At 39.5% G+C, this 20,613-nt stretch overlaps 1 protein-coding gene and 1 long non-coding RNA gene across 2 annotated transcripts in view; one reads left to right on the top strand and one right to left on the bottom strand.

The window, feature by feature from the left end:
- The window catches only part of LOC137617804 (uncharacterized), a 156,441-nt gene that overhangs the window by 39,243 nt on the left and 96,585 nt on the right, over positions 1–20,613 (top strand). The window lies entirely within an intron of this gene.
- Positions 7,806–20,613, bottom strand: part of LOC137618062 (arf-GAP with dual PH domain-containing protein 1-like) — a 95,572-nt gene continuing 82,764 nt past the window's right edge. The window contains exon 9 of the mRNA XM_068348030.1: positions 7,806–14,809. The gene's annotated coding sequence lies outside the window, so the exon portion shown is untranslated. The remainder of the gene's footprint in view (positions 14,810–20,613) is intronic.

Here is a 20,613-nt window from a genome sequence, read left to right as displayed (position 1 = left end):
GCCTTCTCAGGGGAGTTGACCTCTCTCCTTCCTCACATTCGATGCTCTTGAGGGATGCATTAAAAGAAAGGGGAGGGGTGTTGCTAACCTGTTGTGACACACAGCCTCTGAGCTATGTTCCACACAAGTCTTCCTGAATTAGAACACAATGTTTCTTACTCTTAATCTCTTCTAACAACTCCCTTCTTGTCACACCGTAGTGTTTTCCTTACAGCACAAGGATGTTAGAATACCCAGAAAAGATATTCTTGGCACAGCATAGAACACTCAGTCAAAGTTTTTCTTTGTATGATTACAGTTCGTCTATCCGTTAGAAGATGGAGTTAGATGGGAGACAACTCGATTACCTTCGGCAACCCAATTCAATGTCAGATGACCTTGACAGACAAGGAAACTTCTTAGTAGTCATTTTGACCAGGCAGACTCAGGTATTGAGCTTCAAAGGATATTTCTCTTCCTTGGTTAGCCATCTAAGTCTTGTCCCTGGCAGGAATTGTGGACGAGATGTCAGATCAGAACGTCTCATGTCCAGAAGTTTCCAAGGTATATTTAACCAGTATGGGGTAACCAGGTACCTCTAGTAAAGGACATCCGACGTCTGAGGAATGCCTATGGACTTTCCACCCTTTCTTTCTTGAGGAGGAGACTCATTTATAGAAGGACGTCGACAGAGAGATCGATAACCATGATAGTTCCACAGTGGCAGCAAACAGAATAACACCCAGATTCTCTATTGCTGCCTGCAGAGATATTGAGAGAACTGTTTTCTCCTTTCCAGATCTACTCATAACACGATCTGTCGTGTTCCTACGACCCTCACCTAGAGGGTATTTACTATCACCTTCTTCAGAGAGGCTTTTCACAAGCAATAACGAAAAGGATGGCTGGATGCCCCAGTAGGTTGTCAGTTGTCTCCCATCAGGTGAAGTGGTCTATCAGCTTAGATTGAGATCATTGAAAGAGGCCTCACACCACTTGATATCTCTCTCCCTGGGATAGCAAAGCTTGCTGTACCTCGGGGAGGAAAGACCTGCTCGGTCATGACCGTGACAGGATAGCATTTGGCTTTCAGCCTCATCTTCCATTTTTAACAGTCAACTTTTCCTTGACGGAACTGTCACTCCTCTCAGATTGTCCAGCTTACTTGTTCCCAAATCAGAAGTTAGACCACCTCCTTGGAGCATAGTTTTTGTGCCATGCTCTCGGAAAGGAGTACTTCATGCCGCTAGTCAGTCCTCAGAACATGACTCTTAAGATGGTTCTATCCTTCTCACTTTGGTCTCAGCAATGAGCTCCAGTGAAGGACATGGTCTCTTCTACAACATACGTCAGCCAGGAGATGGAGGTCTAGTAACACTCGACTTTATCCCTGAGTCTGTTGTCAAGTGTCATACTCCAGCTGTAGCTATCCAGAGGTTTGGGCCCTTCCAGATTGAATGTCTTCGTACCTTATCCTTTGACTCTCTCTGTACCTTAGCCTTTTACTCAGATCATTTGTTACTATGTACTTTAAGAGCGCAGAGGCATCATCTTATATGATCTGTGGTAGTTTACCCAGACATGAACAAGTTTCCATGAACACGGGCAGGGTCAGGAGGAGAGTCACTAAGAGCTCAATCTCTTCTTGGATCGGGCAGGATATAGATCGGTCCCTGAACCCAGACTCCTTCAGAAGTTCTTAAACCCAGAGCTCATGATGTTAGCATGTAAAAAGAACTGCTCTGGTGTGTGGAAGTGTTGGATGACCTTCACAGCCACGACCTGCAAGACGTAACCCACAGGAACCTGTGGTGGCAGCTCAATATATGGTTTAAGATACCTCAGCTCCCATGCAGGACAAGTAGCAGTCCGCCAAGGGCAGACGTTTCTAAGGAGTAGTCTGGGATGAACAGTAGAGTGACTGGCCTCTCTCCTCTCATCTTCCCCTCTCGGGGCACAGCACCCATGGAACTCTGCAAGCTGACCTCCATCTGCAGGTAAAAACCATATCCCTTGTGTAGCCTAAAATATATGTATTTTTTACATCCCCTTCCTTCCAGCGACGGGGAGTTGGGCAATGGCTAGGTTAAGTGTGGAGTTAAATTTCAAACAATTCCTTATCTGGTCAAGTCACAGTTCTTAGTTCACATACAATCACACCAATTACTGAGACTGTTAGCACTCTAATTTTTAAAGTAAGCGAGGTGTCAGAGTGTGTGTATTGAGCTTGTGCGAAGCACAGAATCACACCCCTGGTCAGAAATCAGCCAGTTAGTTTAGGACTTCCATTCACCTAAGGGAGAGCCTCCACTGTAAAGAGCAAAAGGGTTTGTATTCGTGTCGGAGCAAATGACAAATTTAAAAATAATTTGTATTTTTCTAACTATACAGGCCTTGAACTCTTTACCCATAGCCATCCCGTCATCACCTAACCCCCGAAAAATCCTGCTTGCAATTAAAAAGTGAAGGCATTTCACCAGTGTGGTTGGTCTAGGCCGCGTTGCCCTTCTATTAACTAGCGGTGGGTAGTTCTACTGTATCTTGCTAAAAAGTCTTTTGGCTAGTTTTCAGCTTTCGCCAAAATAATATCTACGGTAAAGAGGTTACGGTTTGTATAGTTAGGAAAAATACAAAATTATTTTCAACTTTATATATTTTCTTTATATCCCTGCTTAATTCTAAATCAGCGTCAATTAAGGAATTTCAAGCCTCTTCCATTCTTTTTAATTTTCATGCAATTATTATATATGCCAGACATTTTTGCTTTATCTGTAGGTATATTCCCTTTGAATCACATGATTACTCACTCTATTCTTTATAAACACGTCTCAAGTCATCTGCAAAGAGATCAATCCATATTTGTTCGTATGCAACATGCAAACCCACCATCCTTTAATAGGGAGACTGTTTCAATGTAAGTTGAACACGGTCATTAGAATTGTTTAATGAGTGGTTAAACTGCTGTCGGAGGGTGCGGCCGAGAAACCCAGCCCCCCTCACCAAGCTTCACTTCTGATTTGGCCGTTGACGTGTGCTGATGTACTGCCATCTCCTAACAAAGTTTTAATTTTCTTTCTTTTACAAAAAGTGAATGCATTTGTCGAGAGCAGATCGTAGCTGCCTATGCAGTGGCAGGTGTTCACCCTGAAAGCAAAAAAGTGACCTTAGCCTTCCCTGGTGTCTGTCTTGGCAATACACAAGAAGATACTGAAGAGGTATTGCTGCTTTGGTCTCCATATGTCCCCCACCTTGGACATATGTCCCTAGTTTGGTTACTGGGGAGGGAAGTATGCATTAGGAGCAAGAAGCCCTGGGAGCTATATCAGCGGGTTTTGTAGGTTTCAAATGCGTGTGATGTACCCTCAGTGTTCTAAGCTCCTCTTTGTATTACTATCATTACAAGCTAAGCTACAACCCTAGTTGGGAAAGCAGGATGCTATAAGCACAAGGGGTCCAATAGGGAAAAATATCCCAGTGAGGAAAGGAAACTAGGAAATAAAGGGATTTTGACGAAGGAAAAATCTATTTCTGGGGAGAGACCTGTGACGGCCGGTGAAAAGTCCTTCTTTCTACCTTTTCTGATATATAAATCTTCCAAATATACCAGAGAAAAAATAAAAGCATGGAATGCAGAGGTTACTACCCTCGCGCGAGCACCTCGTGAGTGTCGTGTATACATCAGGGGCGTGTGAAAACCACTATTCACAGGCTGTCTTCCAATTAGATAACTCCTGCATCAAAGGGAAGGGCCGTAACAAAGACCCCAGAAACCACACTTGTACCACGCCCCGTCACCCACACGAACGCCTCCTAGGTCATCCTTCTGTTTTGGACTTGCCCGCTAAGTCGTTAATTGTTTTGATCGGTGTTTTCGCAAGTGATATAAACTATAAGAGAAATAATGAACAATCAAAATGAAATATTCTAAGACAAACAATAACATTGAATTGGATCTTTCACATATAAACTATGAAAATGTAAAAAAAAAACTAGGAAGAGAGAAAAGACAAAATAGCATGCCCGAGTGTACCCTCAAGCAAGAGAACTCTAAACAAAGATGGTGGAAGACCATGGTCCAAAGTTTATGGCACTATCAAAGACTAGTGAACAATGGTTTGATTTTGGAGTGTCCTTCTCCTAGAAGAGCTACTTACCATAGCTAAAGAGTCTCTTCTACCCTTATCAAGAGGAAAGTAGATACTGGACAATTACATAGCAGTAGTTAACCCCTTGAGTGAATAAAAATCGTAGGTTGGAAGTTTTTGGAGGACTGCTTTGCAGGACTCCCTGATCCAACTCTATGTCTCCTTCAGCGGTCCTGACACTTCGAAGGGAGCTGTGGCCAATCCAAACCTGCGGGATTGGAACCAAGAAAGGACGCTGTGCCTGCTCCTAGATCCCGATTGGCACCACCTGCAACCACTTCTCAAGAGGAGCCTTCCAAGGACCCTGCTATGGTTCTCAGAACATGTGGCTCAGCTGTGAGTAGTGAGTGTCCTTTGAGCAGTTACTTAGCTCTGTTGACACCCCCATCTCATTTTCCGATAGTCTCTGTCCAAGCATCTAACATCGCCAAAACCCCTGTCCTTGGGGACAGCGATGGAAAGGATGTTGGAGAAGAACTTGTTCAAAGCTCATTAGAGACAAGTCTCTGGGCTTCTACAGTGGGCTCTTCCGGGTAGAGAAGTCAACTGGGACCATCAGTAGACTGGACATTGACTTCTCCCCTCTGAACAAGTTTTCTAATCAAAGGAAGTTCCGGATCGAAACAGTACGATCTATGCCATCTTCCATCAGAGAGGGAGACTTCATGCTTTCAGTGGACCTGAAGGACACTTACTTTAAAGTGTCTGCACTTCAGACCGAGTATGGTTCCCCAGGTGGCTGCTTGGGCCCACTCACAAGGGTCGCATCTGTTGATGTGGTGTATCTCAACAATTGGCTGGTCCTGGCCTCTTCTGAGAGGCAGTTGCTACAGGATCAAGATCAGATTCTCTAATTTTTCCATGATATGGGGATTGTGGTAACTGTGAGAATTCGAATCTCATACCCAATCAGTGTTTAAAGCACTTGGGTATACTGATAGATGCAGCAGCACCGATCATCTTTCAGACAAACGATCGCATCAGCAGGCTCAAGGAGGTTGCACGAGCCTTTGTGTTCAAGACAAAAGTACCAGCTTGATGCTGACAGTGTCTTCTTTACCACCTTTCTGTGCTGGAAAAGCTTGTTCCTCACAGGCACCTCTGCTAAAGGGTCCTTCAATGGTGTTAGAAAGATGATCACTGGTCAGCCTACAGGAATCTCCCATTCCATCCTATTACGGTGGGACAGGAGGCTCAGACCAATCTTGCCTGGTAGTTGAAAGAGGAAAACCTCACCAGGGGAGTACCACTTCACTCTCCACCTCTGGACATGTAACTGTTCTCAGATGTGTTGAAGGAAGAGTGGAGCACACGCCTAAACGACCTAGTTGTCTCTGGTGCCGAGTTATGAGAAGAAATGCATCTGCACATCAATGTCATCACGATGCAAGTAGCCTTTCCAGCACTATGTGCATTCAAAGAACATTTGGTAATGCTAATGGGCGACAGCACTACTTACTATAGAGGTCTACATCAAGAAGCAAGGGGGCATGGTCTCGCACCCCCTCTGCATGCTGACGAAGCAGATGCATGGCGGGGAAATTTTCCACTCCATAGAATTATCAGCCAGGTACATTTCGGTTCAGAGGAATGTACTGACAGAAACAGTCACCAGGGGAAGATTGTAGGGTTGCAGTAGTCCCTACATCCTTGCATAGCAGAGAGGCTTCTTGCCCTGTGTCGTTTGCCAGGGATCAACTTGTTTGCCACATTGCAAAACAGGAAACTCCCCTTATTTTGCTCCCACCATTCCACACCCATGAGCCATGTTTAAAGACTACTTTCAGCACCTATGGGATCACCTGGATATGTATGACTTTCCTCCGTTCAGCCTGATCCGGCCATTAATCAACAGGGTGTTGATTATGCCAAGACTGGTGGTTCCTAGATGGTCCATTGCAGAGTGGTATCCAAATCTGTTGGCCCTTTTAGTCTAGATCCCGAGAGAACTACCACAATGGTCCATGCTCCAATGTCAGTTAAGCCTTCAGAGGTACCACCAGTCCCTAAAGTTGCTGGATCTTCACAAGCGGAGGCTATCCAGCATCTCCTCCAAGTGAAAGGCTTTTCATGAGACACTGAATAGATGCCTAGATACCTGCAACAGTCCTCTGTAGCTGTCTGCCAGGGGAAGTGGGCTTTTTTCTGCGATTGATGTCATAAAAGGAAAACTTCTATGATCGGAGTAACTTGGTACATATCGAGGATTTCCTAGTTTTCCTTCTCCAAGAAAAAGGCCTCTTAGTCGTGGGTGTCAAAGGCTATTGCTCAGCCTTGGGCATGGGAAGGTTCATTGACTGAAGGGTATAGACTTCCTCCTCGTGGGAGTTGTCTGTGCTCATGACAAGCTTCGAACAGTTTAGGCCCCCTGAGTGAGACATAACTTACGTCCTTAAAGCTCTTACTAGTTCCCCGTATGAGGCTTTGAGGAGGTCATCAGACAGATATCTGACTCTCAAGACTTTATTCTTGCTAACCTTAGCATTGGCGAAGAAAGTAGGTGAGTTGCATGGATTCTTATTTAGTCACCATGGAAGGTGGTCTCCTTCACTTTTGTGCCCGAGTTTGTGACCAAAACTCAGAACCTGTCAGCACATGACCCATGGTTTGAGACCCTACCCTTTCCTTCTACGTGAAGCATTGGGAAGTGATCGAGAGTAGATTCTTTTGCTTCCCATGAGGGTTCTGCAGTGCCATCTGAAAAGAACTCCACATCTTAGGCCTGAGTGTCAGAGACTTTTTGATAGCAATGGCAGGACCAAGAAAGAGGTGTAATGGCCTCATTAGACAATTTGTAGTGTACACCTCAACTGCCGAGAGGATCAAGATACCAGGGCTTACAAAGTTGGATATACGACTCACCTTAGCTTTCAGGGGAAACCTGTGAGTGAGTCAAGTACTGAACGCTGTATTCTGGAAGCATTGGACCACCTTCATGGCCTTCTATTAATGGGAGTATACCCACAAGTACCATGACATGGTTGGGCCTGTGGTGACTGCTCAAGTAGTTGTGTAACCGGCCCAGCTCCCACATGGAACAGGACTCATCTCGTTTATGATAACATGTAAATGCAAGCCTGGAATTAATGGTAAAATAAGTTAGGTGTTAGATCAGACCTGATGCTGGCAAGTCAATCTTAAGAGCTCTAATCTTTATCGCTAAAGTATCTTTCTCATCCTTCCTAAAACGGGTAGGATGATTAAATGTATACCAACCCATTAATCATCATGTGGATATATTATTCCAAACTGATATCTCCTTCTGGAAAGGGTTTCTTCATATGACAGAGTACATATCTCCATGCACAGGCCAGGCCATTTAACCTAATTTTTTCCTTAGGACTCCTCTTGACAAAATCATTTATGGGCGGTATAACATAACAAATAGGGTACAAAGTATGTAGATTAAATAGGTCACTTCAAGTATGAAACCATAATTTGAATCTCTGTGAAGTTGTTACTTTCTAATGTTCCTAACTACTGTCATGGGAGTTTGCTGGGGTCTAGGAGCCTAGAGAACACTTGTTTTATTTTTTTCTAATTTTTCATTTGCATTTTCAATAAAATGTCTACTCATTACAACGAACAATTTTATTACTATAAACAAATCTTAAATAAGAATTTTGTTTTCTTTTAAGAGAATGTCTATTGTAAGGTAAAATAAGCAGGTCTTTTGATCTTATATACATATATATTTTATTTTTGTTGACATAACAATTTATTCCGTGTAACAATATTTAACTGTGAAAGCACAAAAATGGTTTGTGTCAAATATACATATGACACATTAATGGCTGTGCTCTATAAGTATGGCACACTTTAACCGGTAGTATTACCACTTGCACAGCTGCGGTACGCTAAACTAGTTGAGTATATTGTTTATATTTCTGTAACATGTAAATATCTAGTTTGTTTTAGTCATCACTTCTAATCATTCACTCTCTTAAAATACAACTTAAAACATAACATCACACACTTATGAGTATCATACTGCCATACTGATTTACCTTGGAAAAAACAACTTAAAATTTACAGTACAGGTGTACAGTATTTAAAAAACTATTGTCCAACTTCAGTATTTGAGCATAACAAGTTGTGGGTTATTTATGAACCACACCTTTACATTATCATTGACACCTTATTTTAAATTTCAAATAATAAACTAACTTTAATATATTATTGGAACAAGACAGTACAGTATAGAAATTTTCAATAATGAGGAGAAATCTTAGACCTATTATTCCAACTTGTAAAATAATCATCCATATTTGTAATCTGAATATTCCATGCCCATACATAATATGGGATCTAATGAAAAGTATTTCATAAATTATTCTTTTTTTCTTAGAATTTTCCTGCCTTTCAGATAAAAAATTTCTAAATATATTTCAATCTCATACTTTTTTTTCTCTTTCTGTATATAATAATATAATCTATAAATCAGAATTTCAAAGTAATTACAGTATATAACACTAAGTATTCATATAGTGAAACTTCTGAACTCCAGTTAACAAAGGTATAATACAGTAACCAATCTTAAAATTATATCAATTAAGAACAAGTAATTCATCCTAAAATAAACACTGAATAACAATGACTAGCAAATTTTGAAATATATTTCATCTGATAACTACTGTATACTGTAACTCAATATAAAGGCTAAATAATTTCATAATTGAAGAATTTAAACTCTGCATATCAGATAAAAAGTATCAAGTGATAATAATAGTAATATGATAATATAAGTATATTTTACCTGATATATATAACTGTATTATAAACTCAATATAGATAAAATAAATTAATTCTAAACCAATTCAAAACATTTATAGTAGCCAAAAGTATAGTAACTCAATAAATAATGCACTATGATAAAAAAAAAGTTTCAAAAAGAACATTTTGGCAACACATTTCTCACTTTATTCTCAATTTGATTATGGAAACTCACAATAAGGCCTTTTAAATTGCAAGTGCTAATTTTATGAATAGTTTGGACACAGCTCAATTAAAACTTTATATTTTGTCTGTTTATTTAGTATAATTATTATACCTAACACTAAATTCAAGCTAATGCTGTACCCATGAATGTTCTGTACAACATGTGCAGCCTTTTTTAAAAAATTTTCTACTATTCTCCAATTTCAATATTGATAACATTGCACAGTATGTACAATAGTAGTTTTTTTCTGAGGAGAAATCCTAATGGAGTAGAAAACAATGATAATATTATGATCTGTGGAAGCACAGCATTTTAATAAAAAAAGTTTAAAACATAGTCCGTTAAAAGAATGTGTTTAAAGAGACCGATATGATACTAATCAAGTAATAATTTGGCATGAGATCCCAAAATTTTAGGAAAGAAAAGAGGTTCCAATAAAATTTTAGAGTCCTCCAGTAGAGTAGCCTATCCTTTTCGACACCAAACTATTGTTTTGCATATACAGTACAGTATGAAGGAAGGTAGGCATTAATGTAAAACTCATCAGATGCTAACTAGGCTGGTGGTGACCAGATAGTGTTAGTTTTCAAAAAAGGGGGTTTGCACATATCCCCATGTCCCAGAACCCCAAATAAGGTCTTGAGGTAGTAAGTCAACATAAATAATGTTACAATTGTGGAAGATGTGGCTGTTGAGTTATGCTTAAAGAAAGGAAGAAATATTTTGCTAAAGCAGTCGCAGCAGTATTATTAATGAAATTCAAAGGCTAAACAATTTACATATGTTAATTCATTCTGTGATTTGCAAGATTCCATAATGAATGTCTAATCACACGCTAGAAGTGCAATATTTAGAATTATAATACTGTAACTTTATTCCATGTTCTGACACTTGATAAATCTTTATAATGTTAGGGTACAGAAATATCGCAATAGGAATGAAGGACATAGCAGAAATGTGTAGGAGTGAGATACTACAAAATGAGTTGTAATGCATTACTAAAAAAAAAAGAAAAAAAAAATAACAATGAAACATACATAAACCAAAATCATCATTGGGTTTAGAGCAAATGGTATGCCATATAACATTGAGTTGCATGATTTTAAGTTCAGCTTAAAGCGCTGATGCATGATTAGCTATATTTTTCTTTATCCTAATAAAGAACAATGACTATCAACCCTTCAGTTGCAGAAGGGGACTGATTTTGAATGAGAGTACAGTACAGCAATTGCAAGATGTATAACGGTTACAGCTCTCTTCAGATAATTATAAATTAAACTCTTAGACATTATGGCAACTCCTTACCTGGGACATTAAGAATACTAAAAGCCATTACAGTGTTGCATACTAATACCAAAATATTCCTTGCTTGTATCAAAACATTAAAGTTTTCCTCTGTGCTCATCTACCATCAATAATGTTGGTGAATATTTGTATTTCATTTGGTGACATTTCCAGCCTTTTAACAGCAAATTCAAATGTAGACATAAGAAATTAAGACTAAACAAAGTGCATTCTGATGTCAAACACTGCTATTATAGGTAACAGGATAAGATAAACAATTATTAACTTTCCTCATAACAATATCTTACAGCTTATTGTGAAGATGTGAAGTACATCCCTCAATAGGTTTATATTCTAAACAACACTGACCTTAATTTCATCATCATTCCATATAAACAAGTATATGTATAATTATTTATAACAAATACTTCAACCAGACTGTACAAAAAAATATTCATTATACAGTTTTCAACCTTTGAACAATCTGCTCGACAGTTCAGTAAAATATTTATAGAACATTAAAACTTACCAGCATACATACATTATTTATATATGCAGTGTTTTTTTTTTTAATACTGTATACTATTGCACCACCATACATTTGATGTGAAACATGACAAATTTCTCTCAGTATCAGCACAATCCCACACAAAAATGTCTATTGTTATTCTGAAGTTTTTCATTAGTAATGTGTACTAGCTGCACTTTAAAAAATATTTATTATTATTTGATACATGCTTAAAACAATTAACTCTTGTAACAAATCTCTGAGCAGAAAAAACATACTGTATTTCAACCTGTAAGGTCTTAGACTAGTTCCCAAATACTGTACTTTTATCCACACATTAACTTACCCATAATTACTAATGCCATTTGTACAATAATATTAAATACAGTGCAAAAGACAAACTTTCAGAATGTAACAGACATTAATAACAGCTGACAAGTATAGGTCACCGGGTGTCTACTATACATAAACAGAATGTATAGTAATAAAGCCCTAATCAACAGGTAGCTGCCTCTATGAAAAATATTGATTGATTCATATCATTACTGACTTGAATACTGTATTTGTTTTCAGTCTTAGATCGAAGTTACTTTTGTGAAAATACGTCGCTGATTTAAATTTTTTCTTTGAAAGAATTGTAACATCTAAAAATTGCATTAAAATGATTACTTTATATTTCCTTATTACAATTTATCTTATTTAAATTATCTTTATATTAATAACCCATGTTGAGTTGTGCATAGCAAAAATGATTACTTTATATTTCCTTATTACAATTTATCTTATTTAAATTATCTTTATATTAATAACCCATGTTGAGTTGTGCATAGCAAAACTCCATGCAAAAGGAGCCTTTTCATCAATGGCTGGCAGGTGCAAAAGGTTCTGGACTATTAAATTAGCTCATGAAACAAACATACACATTGAGTTCATAAAGTTTTCCCACCTTACCCATCAAATGGATTAATCAAAGCTACATGCATTTTGAGTACAGTACTGTACTTGGAAGTTCTCCATTAATTGCCAAATCAATAAGTAATAAAAACACATTATAATAGTTGGCTGTTTGTGTTCTGCAGTTTATGAAAATGACATAACATTAACAAATGAATTTTAAAGAACACAAGTTATCAGACTTGGACAGAAACAAATACCTGTACTGGAAACATCAACAGGAAACAAAAAACATTAAGCAAAAACACGAGAGAAGATAACTTCGGATTTTATATAGAAAGCCATCTTTTACATATACTGTAATTCCATTTGCTATCTAATAACAATATCATCGTCACCTGTGAGGTTAAATTATAACTTTAATGTTTTATTGTTCCCTTCTGTATTGTTTAAATCTCAACTGGTACCCACAGCCAAACATTCGATAACAGAAAGTAATTGTAAATTCATCATTTTAAAATTGAGTCAATAGATACTTGTTACAATGTCTTGATTATTTAAAACTTATGGAGGAAAAATTTTCATTATTTACTTGACAGACACAATTGCACTTTTGAATTTCCAATCAAGCTGGACAAACTAGCTCTAAGTAGGTACTTCTTTAATCGCAAATGCTAGCACACATTTAAAAGCTGATTTGTTGAAAACTCACATATACAGTACTGTAGTTATGTTTTTGGTTGATAACCAAATATTTCCATTAAAGTTTTCAACAGTATGAAAAGATTATTACACATTATGAAACCATGGTTAAGTACATGGATTAAATTCGGCAAGATGATAAACATTTACATATACACAACATATAGTTAGAATAGAAAAGGGCATTCATATTTCAAAACAGTCTTTACAATCAATTTGCTGTATACATTGAATCTGCATAGCCTCAGCTAATCAGATCTGATAGCTATATTTACGACATTTAGAATATGAACACCTGAGTACAGAGATAAGAGAGCTTTTTAAAAATACTTCGAGACATAATGGCCCTAACATAGGCCAAATTTATGTGCATGAGGGTCCAAGAACACTGGAAAGCAATATGTACAGTTATTGAAAGAATACTTCACAAAAGTGATACTATTGCATATATTATATCGTTAATACGCCAGTCTAATGATGGCATTGAGCAGTAATCATATTTTTACACCTGCCTTTCAAATATTCTACCTGATTATAAGTTAATTTATCACACCTATTTTCATAATCTATTTTTCCAATTCATAGTTTAGCTTGGTAAATGTTGGGTTACGATATGATAGTGCATAACTTTTTTCTTGTCTTTCTTCTTTCAACTGTGCTTTTTCCATCTCTTGTATTGTGCATTATAAATCATATCTGAGGTTTAATCCTAGGGGAACAAAAAAAAAATTCCAACTAAATGACTAAAATTGTACAATAGGTAAAAAATAAAATACTTTCAATCTGTTACTATTGTGGTCCAGTAAATTACAGTTACAAGGTGGGAATGATAAGCATAAACAATTTGTTAGAAGACCAATTCAAGTCCTTCCCTAAATTAATGTTCTTCATTCTTCTAACTCTGATTATAAATTCTAGTAATTGTAACAAAACTTTTATCATCTGTGAATTACACATGGTTTTTTTATCTTTGTAATCAATGGACATTTTAGTATTCACATCTATTCCTGTCATTTGCAAAAATGAAATTTTTCACACAACATATGCAACTTATATCAGATACATTCTTTCAAACTACTGCCATGAGTTATGACATAATATACTGTATAAATTTTTCATCATGTTATTTAAATATAAAAGTATTAGATTTTACAACCTTTAGGGAAAACTTCCTTCTTTCAAGAAAAAAATTCTCTATCAGCCATATGAGTGTGTGTAATTCACACTAAGTCCCACAGTCAGTAAACATGTAAAATGAATGAGAAAGATTGTATAATTAATTATTTACCTAAATGGTAACAATATGGCTGGCTTCAATATTGAATGTATTTATCTGTAATGATCATAATATAACAATCATAAAGAACTAATGATTAAGTTATAGCATGTTTAAAAGATAATATAAGACCACTTTAAACTTGAAAAGCTTGTTAAAACACAATTCATTAATTACAAAACATAGCGTGCATTATCATTGTGCGCTTATTGCTTATTGACTATTTGAGTTTTTTACTTTATAAAAATCTGAGACTGCATACCTAAAAGCTGTTAACTATTGTTTGCAGATTTTATTTTATTTTTTTTATCAAATTACTGTGGTCTTAAGGCCAGACTATGGAATCAAAATTACTCCTCTAAATACAAAATAAAGGAGTAAATCAACTTGTACCCATCCAATAATCAATATACAGGAAAACTTAATCTTATTGTCAATAACAGAATTCTTCTTGCATTTATCCTGTACTGTAAAGTACTCTCTCTAGAGATCATATAGCATTTCCTACATCTTATAGTAACAATATACATTAAAAGTCTGGTCAAAGAACTTCTGAAAAAAAGTAAGTTTAACAGAATTAATACTTTACTGTTCTGTTAAAAATAATAATGACTAGGATGTTAAAAGATCATTAAGCACCATAAACATGCCTTTATGCCAAAGCACTCCTTGAATAAGTAATTTAATTAGATTTCAACTTAACTGTATTCATTGATATTAAGGCAAACTCTTGATAAATAACTTACATCACAATAAAAGAGAATATCTCTAAAACCAATAAGACACGTTTTGGCAGTACTTCATTCCCAAACAGTCTTGCACGCATACATTCATCACTTAATCTTATGAATAAAAAGAAATTAAAAAAATTTGAAATTAAAAAAAGAAGAATCTTAAAATCTCCAGATAAGAAAAGGCTAGCAAGTTAAACAATACTGAAATTGTAATAGTCAACCTAATGAAAGAGCAACAACAATTTCTGTCTACATAAAAGAACCATATGCTGTTCAGCAATGGTATCTTCACAGAAGAGAGAACGAATGGGCTGAAGTGCAATTCAGTTAATAGTGATTCCAGCAAGTCTGTTGAGTAAAAAAAAAATCAAAATTAGAAATCAATTGGAAGTACTGTACAGTAGTATTCTGCTGTCAAAAAAATCTAATTAGACCTCCACTTATTTTGTAAGACTTTATCTCCTGCAATTTATAAAATGAATTGATTGTATAAGCTAGTTATTGTCCCATATCAAGCAAATTCTCTTGACACTATTATTGATATAAACAAAAAGAAGTCTTAATACAGGATTTTTGAGATGGTTAGCTAAGTAAATGCTCTTTGTTGGTAATAAAATAGGGTGCATACTGTACTTGAAATTCTTTCTTTGTATATTCTAGACTGTAGTAGGGGTTATTTCAACGGTCACCAAGATTTTGGCCATAGTTTAGAATACTAAACAGTAGTTCTTTAGACAAAACTATTTGTGGTTAAGTTTAAGGATCAAGTGTGGGTCTATTATTTACATAGTGTCCAATGCACAGAAACTCTCTTTGACTACTTCCCATATACCCTGTAATGGGTCGTATATCAGATCAAAATAGGATTGACAATGTACCAGAAGTAGTCTTCAAAACGCAAAGAGTCGCTCTGAGGTTTATTTCTCGTAAATCCTCCTTTTTTAGATTTTTATTTAGTACTACATCCAAGGATGGCCTTTCAAAACAGTGATAGATCTTTGGGATTTCACTCTTAACAGGCTCCTGTTTAGCCAAAATGCCAACAGGACTCATCGATCTTATAGGAGAGCACAATGACAGTCCTTTCCAAGAGATCCTAGTAGAGGGAGGGCTTTTCCCCTTTTAAGGAGAGAGAGAGAGAGAGAGAGAGAGAGAGAGAGAGAGAGAGAGAGAGAGAGAGATATTCCTCAATCCTCCAATCCTCACTAGTCCTAGGAACATACCTTTTCCAAGTTACCTAAACAATTCATGAAAGGTACATATTTTGCAATTAAGATTGCAAAACTTCTGGAGAAGAATATGATTAAGAAGGAAGTAGTTCCCTCTCCATGGTTTTACAACAGGCTGTTCCTCTCGTCATTTTAGAGTTTGGAGTCAAGTTCTAGAGGTTTTGATTCTAAACAGGTTTACAGTTCTCTCAAAGTTTTTGATGGATATGGCTTTGACAGTGCTAGGAGCAGTGAAGATATGAGATTGTATGTTTTCAATAGACTTGAAAGATGCATACATTCACATTCCTATTCATTTGGGATTCAAAGAAACTCCTTGAATTTATGAATGGTTTAAAAGTATTCCAATTCAAGCACCTGTCTTTTGGTCTCAGGACGGCTCCTCATTTATTCACCAGGATAATGGTTCATATCTCGAAATGGCTAAGATTTGTGAGGTTCAAGGTTCTGTTGTAACTTCAAAGGTCTTTTCATCTGCACTGAAGATAAGTATTCCATAAACTGAAAGATACCACTAAACCAGAAAACTGTGCACTCTTTGATAATTGAGCCATTCAGAGATACTCTCTGAATGGAAGAATATCTCCTAGAAGCCAGCTCCAGGAGAAGGCTTGCATCTTGTATTGAAGTACCTTATCAGCTCCTTGTCTTCACTTCTGTCACTATATGAAAAGATGTGCCCAATTCTACAAGATAAAGATTTTCCAATAACACATGGCTTGGAGAAATCATTTAGACTTTAATAAGTTCTGTCATCAAAGCAAATACCTCAAATGTTATTGATGATAGAGAGTGTTGAACAGACCATAATCTGACCACAAAGGATTAGCTTCTCTAGAGTATGTGACGACTTCAAAGATATTTTGGTATTGTTAATACCATTTTTTGGGCTCAAGCCATGACGTCCTGATGGAAGGTTCCTTTTTGGCAGCTTCCTTGGGTATATTGACTACAAGGATATTCCCAGAGAATTAAACCACAGGTTATCACAGAATTCTTACTTCTGGAGCGAGTATCCTAAAGGTTTCCCTTTAAGACATCGTATATCAACAGGGGACGCATGTATTAGCACGCCACATAGCTATCTGCACCCCATATAGAGTTAACACTTTGATATGGAGGGGCGGAGAATAACTGGGAAGCCGTTCCACAGCTACACTCGTCCGTGGCTACTTTTGGTACTCGAAACGTAAACAAACGGGCGCCATTGCTAAATGACGTCACGTCCGTCCTCATCCTTCTGCTTGTAGCTGCCTTGCATAGACGGATTTCCCCTTGTGCGTTTTTTATCGGCTTGAATCTTCGTAATGTCGCTACCTTCGGCCTCGCCTTCTTCTGAAAAGTTGAGTACTAGGTCCCAGTATTGTTTAAATAAGCTCTGGCCGTAAAGTAACTTATAATTTTCGAGATATTTCGTGTTTTCTGGCGGAGCTGTGCTGCTACCGGACACGCCATTTTATGGTGTCGCTGTTCTCTTGCATGCCTTATTTAGCTAGCCTGAACAGCTTTTTCCGGCCTCTTAACTAATTGATATTGTTAGTTATTTAGTCTTCATAGCTAGGAACTTCATATATCGTGTTTTAACGCTCTATTATCCGGTCATCGCCTGACCTCATACTAGATTGCTAGCTTAGCCCCTAGGCCAGATTGCCTAGCACCAGTGTTCATGCATGATATATTCCAGTGATCCTAGGTTAAGTTATGAAGATAGTGGCATTATTTATCATACTATTTACTGTGATGCAAGTGTATTTCGCCTTCAGGGACCATATAAGGGACTGGTTTGATTGTGTGCCTTTCTAACCTAACCTAAATGTAGGACCCCTATATGCTCTCTTCATCCCCTGCCTACGGGCGTTCCCTCTGTGTGGCCATGCTCCCCCTTCTATATAGGGGGATCATGTCCATAGTCAGAGTATTTATCGCTTCTCTGTCCTCCCTAAGGGAATGATCCCCCCTTAGGGTTGCGTCCGAGAAAGAGGAACGGCCTGTCCTTCCTCAGTTGCTTCGGCTAGGTTACTTAACCTTCCATGCAACTTGCGATGTGTCTTTCAGCCTACCTAGCTTGGGATTTAACACTCCTTATCTAGGTTAGGCCTTGGGGGGGGGGGGCTAGTTCTGTACTGTTCTAGTTTGAGACGGTACTCGTGCACCGTTCTCATTCAGGTTACCTACCCTAGGCTAGGGAGCGTCCTCCCTTCCTTGGTGGCCGTTCTTGTACAGAGTCTCCCCTATGGAAGACCCCCTCTTCTTCTCCCTCCCCACCTATCCCTTGGCATAGACTAGCCTATACATATCTGTCCCTAGTCCTACAACTCCTCCTTCGGGTGGAGCGATAGGGCTATCTGGATCTCCTGTTGAGCAGGCCGCTCTGGTACATATACCCTTCATAGCGTCCTATGGGGTTAGCCACTGGAAGCGATTTGTCCAACAGGGGTTCCCCCCTCTTGGGTGTACCCTAACCCTCCCTTGGGTTACCCTGGCACCCGGCCGGCTGCCGGCCCCCTGCCATTGGGTGATAGGACCCACTCCTATCATGGGTACACTCACTCAGGTGGGATGCCAGAGGGGTATGTGATCTTACCCCTCCAATCCCTCCTTATCTGTCTCTCTACCTATCCTGGTGCCGGTCCCTTGCCGCCTCTACTGCCGGCGATACCGCCCTTCCCTTGGTGACACGTTCTTGAGATACCCTCCCTCCCCTAAGTCGACAGCCTTCCGTGTGCCGGAGGGCTGCCGCCTTCCGTCGGCGTACAGCCGATGGCCCACCCATCCATTACCTAGTTTCGGTTGTCCGTCCTTCGGGCTGGCCTCCGGCGAGCCGGCATTGATTGCCGGCGGTCTGGGTATACTAACCAATTCTGCCTTATCTTATGAACTGGTCACCAAGCCGGCAGCCGAAGCCGCCGCCTCCCGCCGGTGTGCCGCCGCGCCAAGCTGGCATTATGCCTGAATCCTCAATATGTGTACCTTAATGCCATAAACCCTGCTGGAGTGGCCTCCGGCGTGCCTCCGGTCTGCCGGCGCCCCCCGGAAGCACCAAGGGACCTGCACCCCTTCTACTAGCTGTCGGCTACATGCTGATAGCCCTACACTACAACCAGATAGCTTGGCTACTCCGATAGATAGGTATTGTCTTACCGTTCTATTAGTGGCTGTGCTGTCCTCTTGTATATTACAATTTCCAGCATACTGTGTGTGTCTTTGCACAGTTGGTTGCCGGAACCTAATCTATATGGGGTCTCCTGCTACCCCCTTTACTCTAAGGGTCTGAGTGGTCTCAGTCCTTGATACACCTCGCAGGCAATCTCTGCTAGAATTATCTTCTACCCTCTACGGTGATCCATGAAGATTTTCGTTTTTGTGTCCTCGGTCACAAATGAAATTGCCTATTGATAAGGTTACGGTAACCAGCTGGGCGGGATGCACAAGTATGTGTCTATCTACTTCCTTTCCCGCTCCTCTCTTTAACATTACAATATTCTTGAATTATTTAATGTTAAGTGAAAGTTTAACTACTTAAAAATTTAACTTTAGAGTAATGTAAGTCATTCTTATGCCTTCCGTATACTCATGATCTCTTTCTTTTACAGGAGGAGTACATCAAGTGTGACCACAACTTCTGTGGAGTGAAGCGCCCGGACTTCTACGGGCACACGGCGTGTCGGACCCACGGTCCCTGCGCCGCCAAGAAAGGCGACCTAAAGTATTGGGACCCGCAGCACTGTACTGTCTGCAAGAGTCGTCTGGTCGAAGCGTTCGACGATCCTCCTTCAGCGGAGGTAAGGGACAACGCTCGAGAGAAGCTACGCAAGTGGATGCGTGGCTTCCAGAAGAACGCCACCGGACCGTATCTCTCTACCGAAGATTTGAGGGCCTTGCTATTTCCAAAGGCATCAAAAGACTCAGTGGTCCCTAGTGATCAGATTCCCACCGTCCAGATAGTTGTGGAACCTGATGTGGTCATGGCTCAGTCCATGCATGAGTGCCGTTTAGACTCCGACAACGTGGACCGTATGTCGGAAGTGTCGGAGACCACGGAGAGGAACCTCATGGGCGACGAGCTCGACTATGAGGAAGATCAGGTGGAATACCCTGATTCGGAGCATGAGGTCGCTCCAGCTTCCACCCCTGCACCAACTCCTACACCGACGGAAGTATCACTTCCTTCTACATCCGCTACCCCGGACCCTACCCCATCTGGCACTCAGGAGATCTTCAAGATGCTTGAAGCTCTCATGGATAAGAAACTTCGCGAGACGCATGAATTCTTCAGGTCCAACCTCGGAAGTTCGAAGCAACCGAAAAGGATTTCGGTTAAGGACCTCCCTGCATGCTCGGATACTAACCCATGGAGGTATGCCGAGCACATGCCGATCACCACGGGCAAGATCTTTATCAGTGAGAAGGTCGGCTCGATCGCGTTGGAAGAAGTGGAATTCTTCCCGAACTTTGAGGCTTACCCGGACTATTACGTCCGACTCAGGTCCGAACCCGCCTCTAAAGAAGAGACCGAACCAAAGGAGGTTATCGTGTTCGATCTCCCGAAGGCCCAGGCTATGTTAGCCAGCGCGGTGAAAAGTAGGGGCTTCACCAACTCGAAAATGCCGGCGCTTAGCAAAAAGCACCCGACCTTCGTCGCACCAGACAATGCGACCTTCCCCTTTCTGGAAAAGGCCTTCACTGCTGTACATAAGGCAGTGGAAGAAGGGAAACCTTGCCCTGTACTGGAGGAGTGCAGGCCCTTCTCCCTGACCACTCCCCCTGATGTTAGACACTGGAAAGACGTCCAGTCAACCTTCGTAGTGGGGAAACTAGAGCCTAACGTCGCTGGTCGTCAGTTTAACGAGGACCTCCCGAAACTTAACGATCATCTCCTTCGTCGGGAACATGATACGAAGGAAAGGCTCGCCGCATCTATGT

This window comes from Palaemon carinicauda, chromosome 24, assembly GCF_036898095.1.
Source record: "Palaemon carinicauda isolate YSFRI2023 chromosome 24, ASM3689809v2, whole genome shotgun sequence".
NCBI lineage: Eukaryota > Metazoa > Arthropoda > Malacostraca > Decapoda > Palaemonidae > Palaemon > Palaemon carinicauda.
Note: the sequence above shows the minus strand (reverse complement) of the source record. Positions and strands in the feature narration are given on the sequence as shown.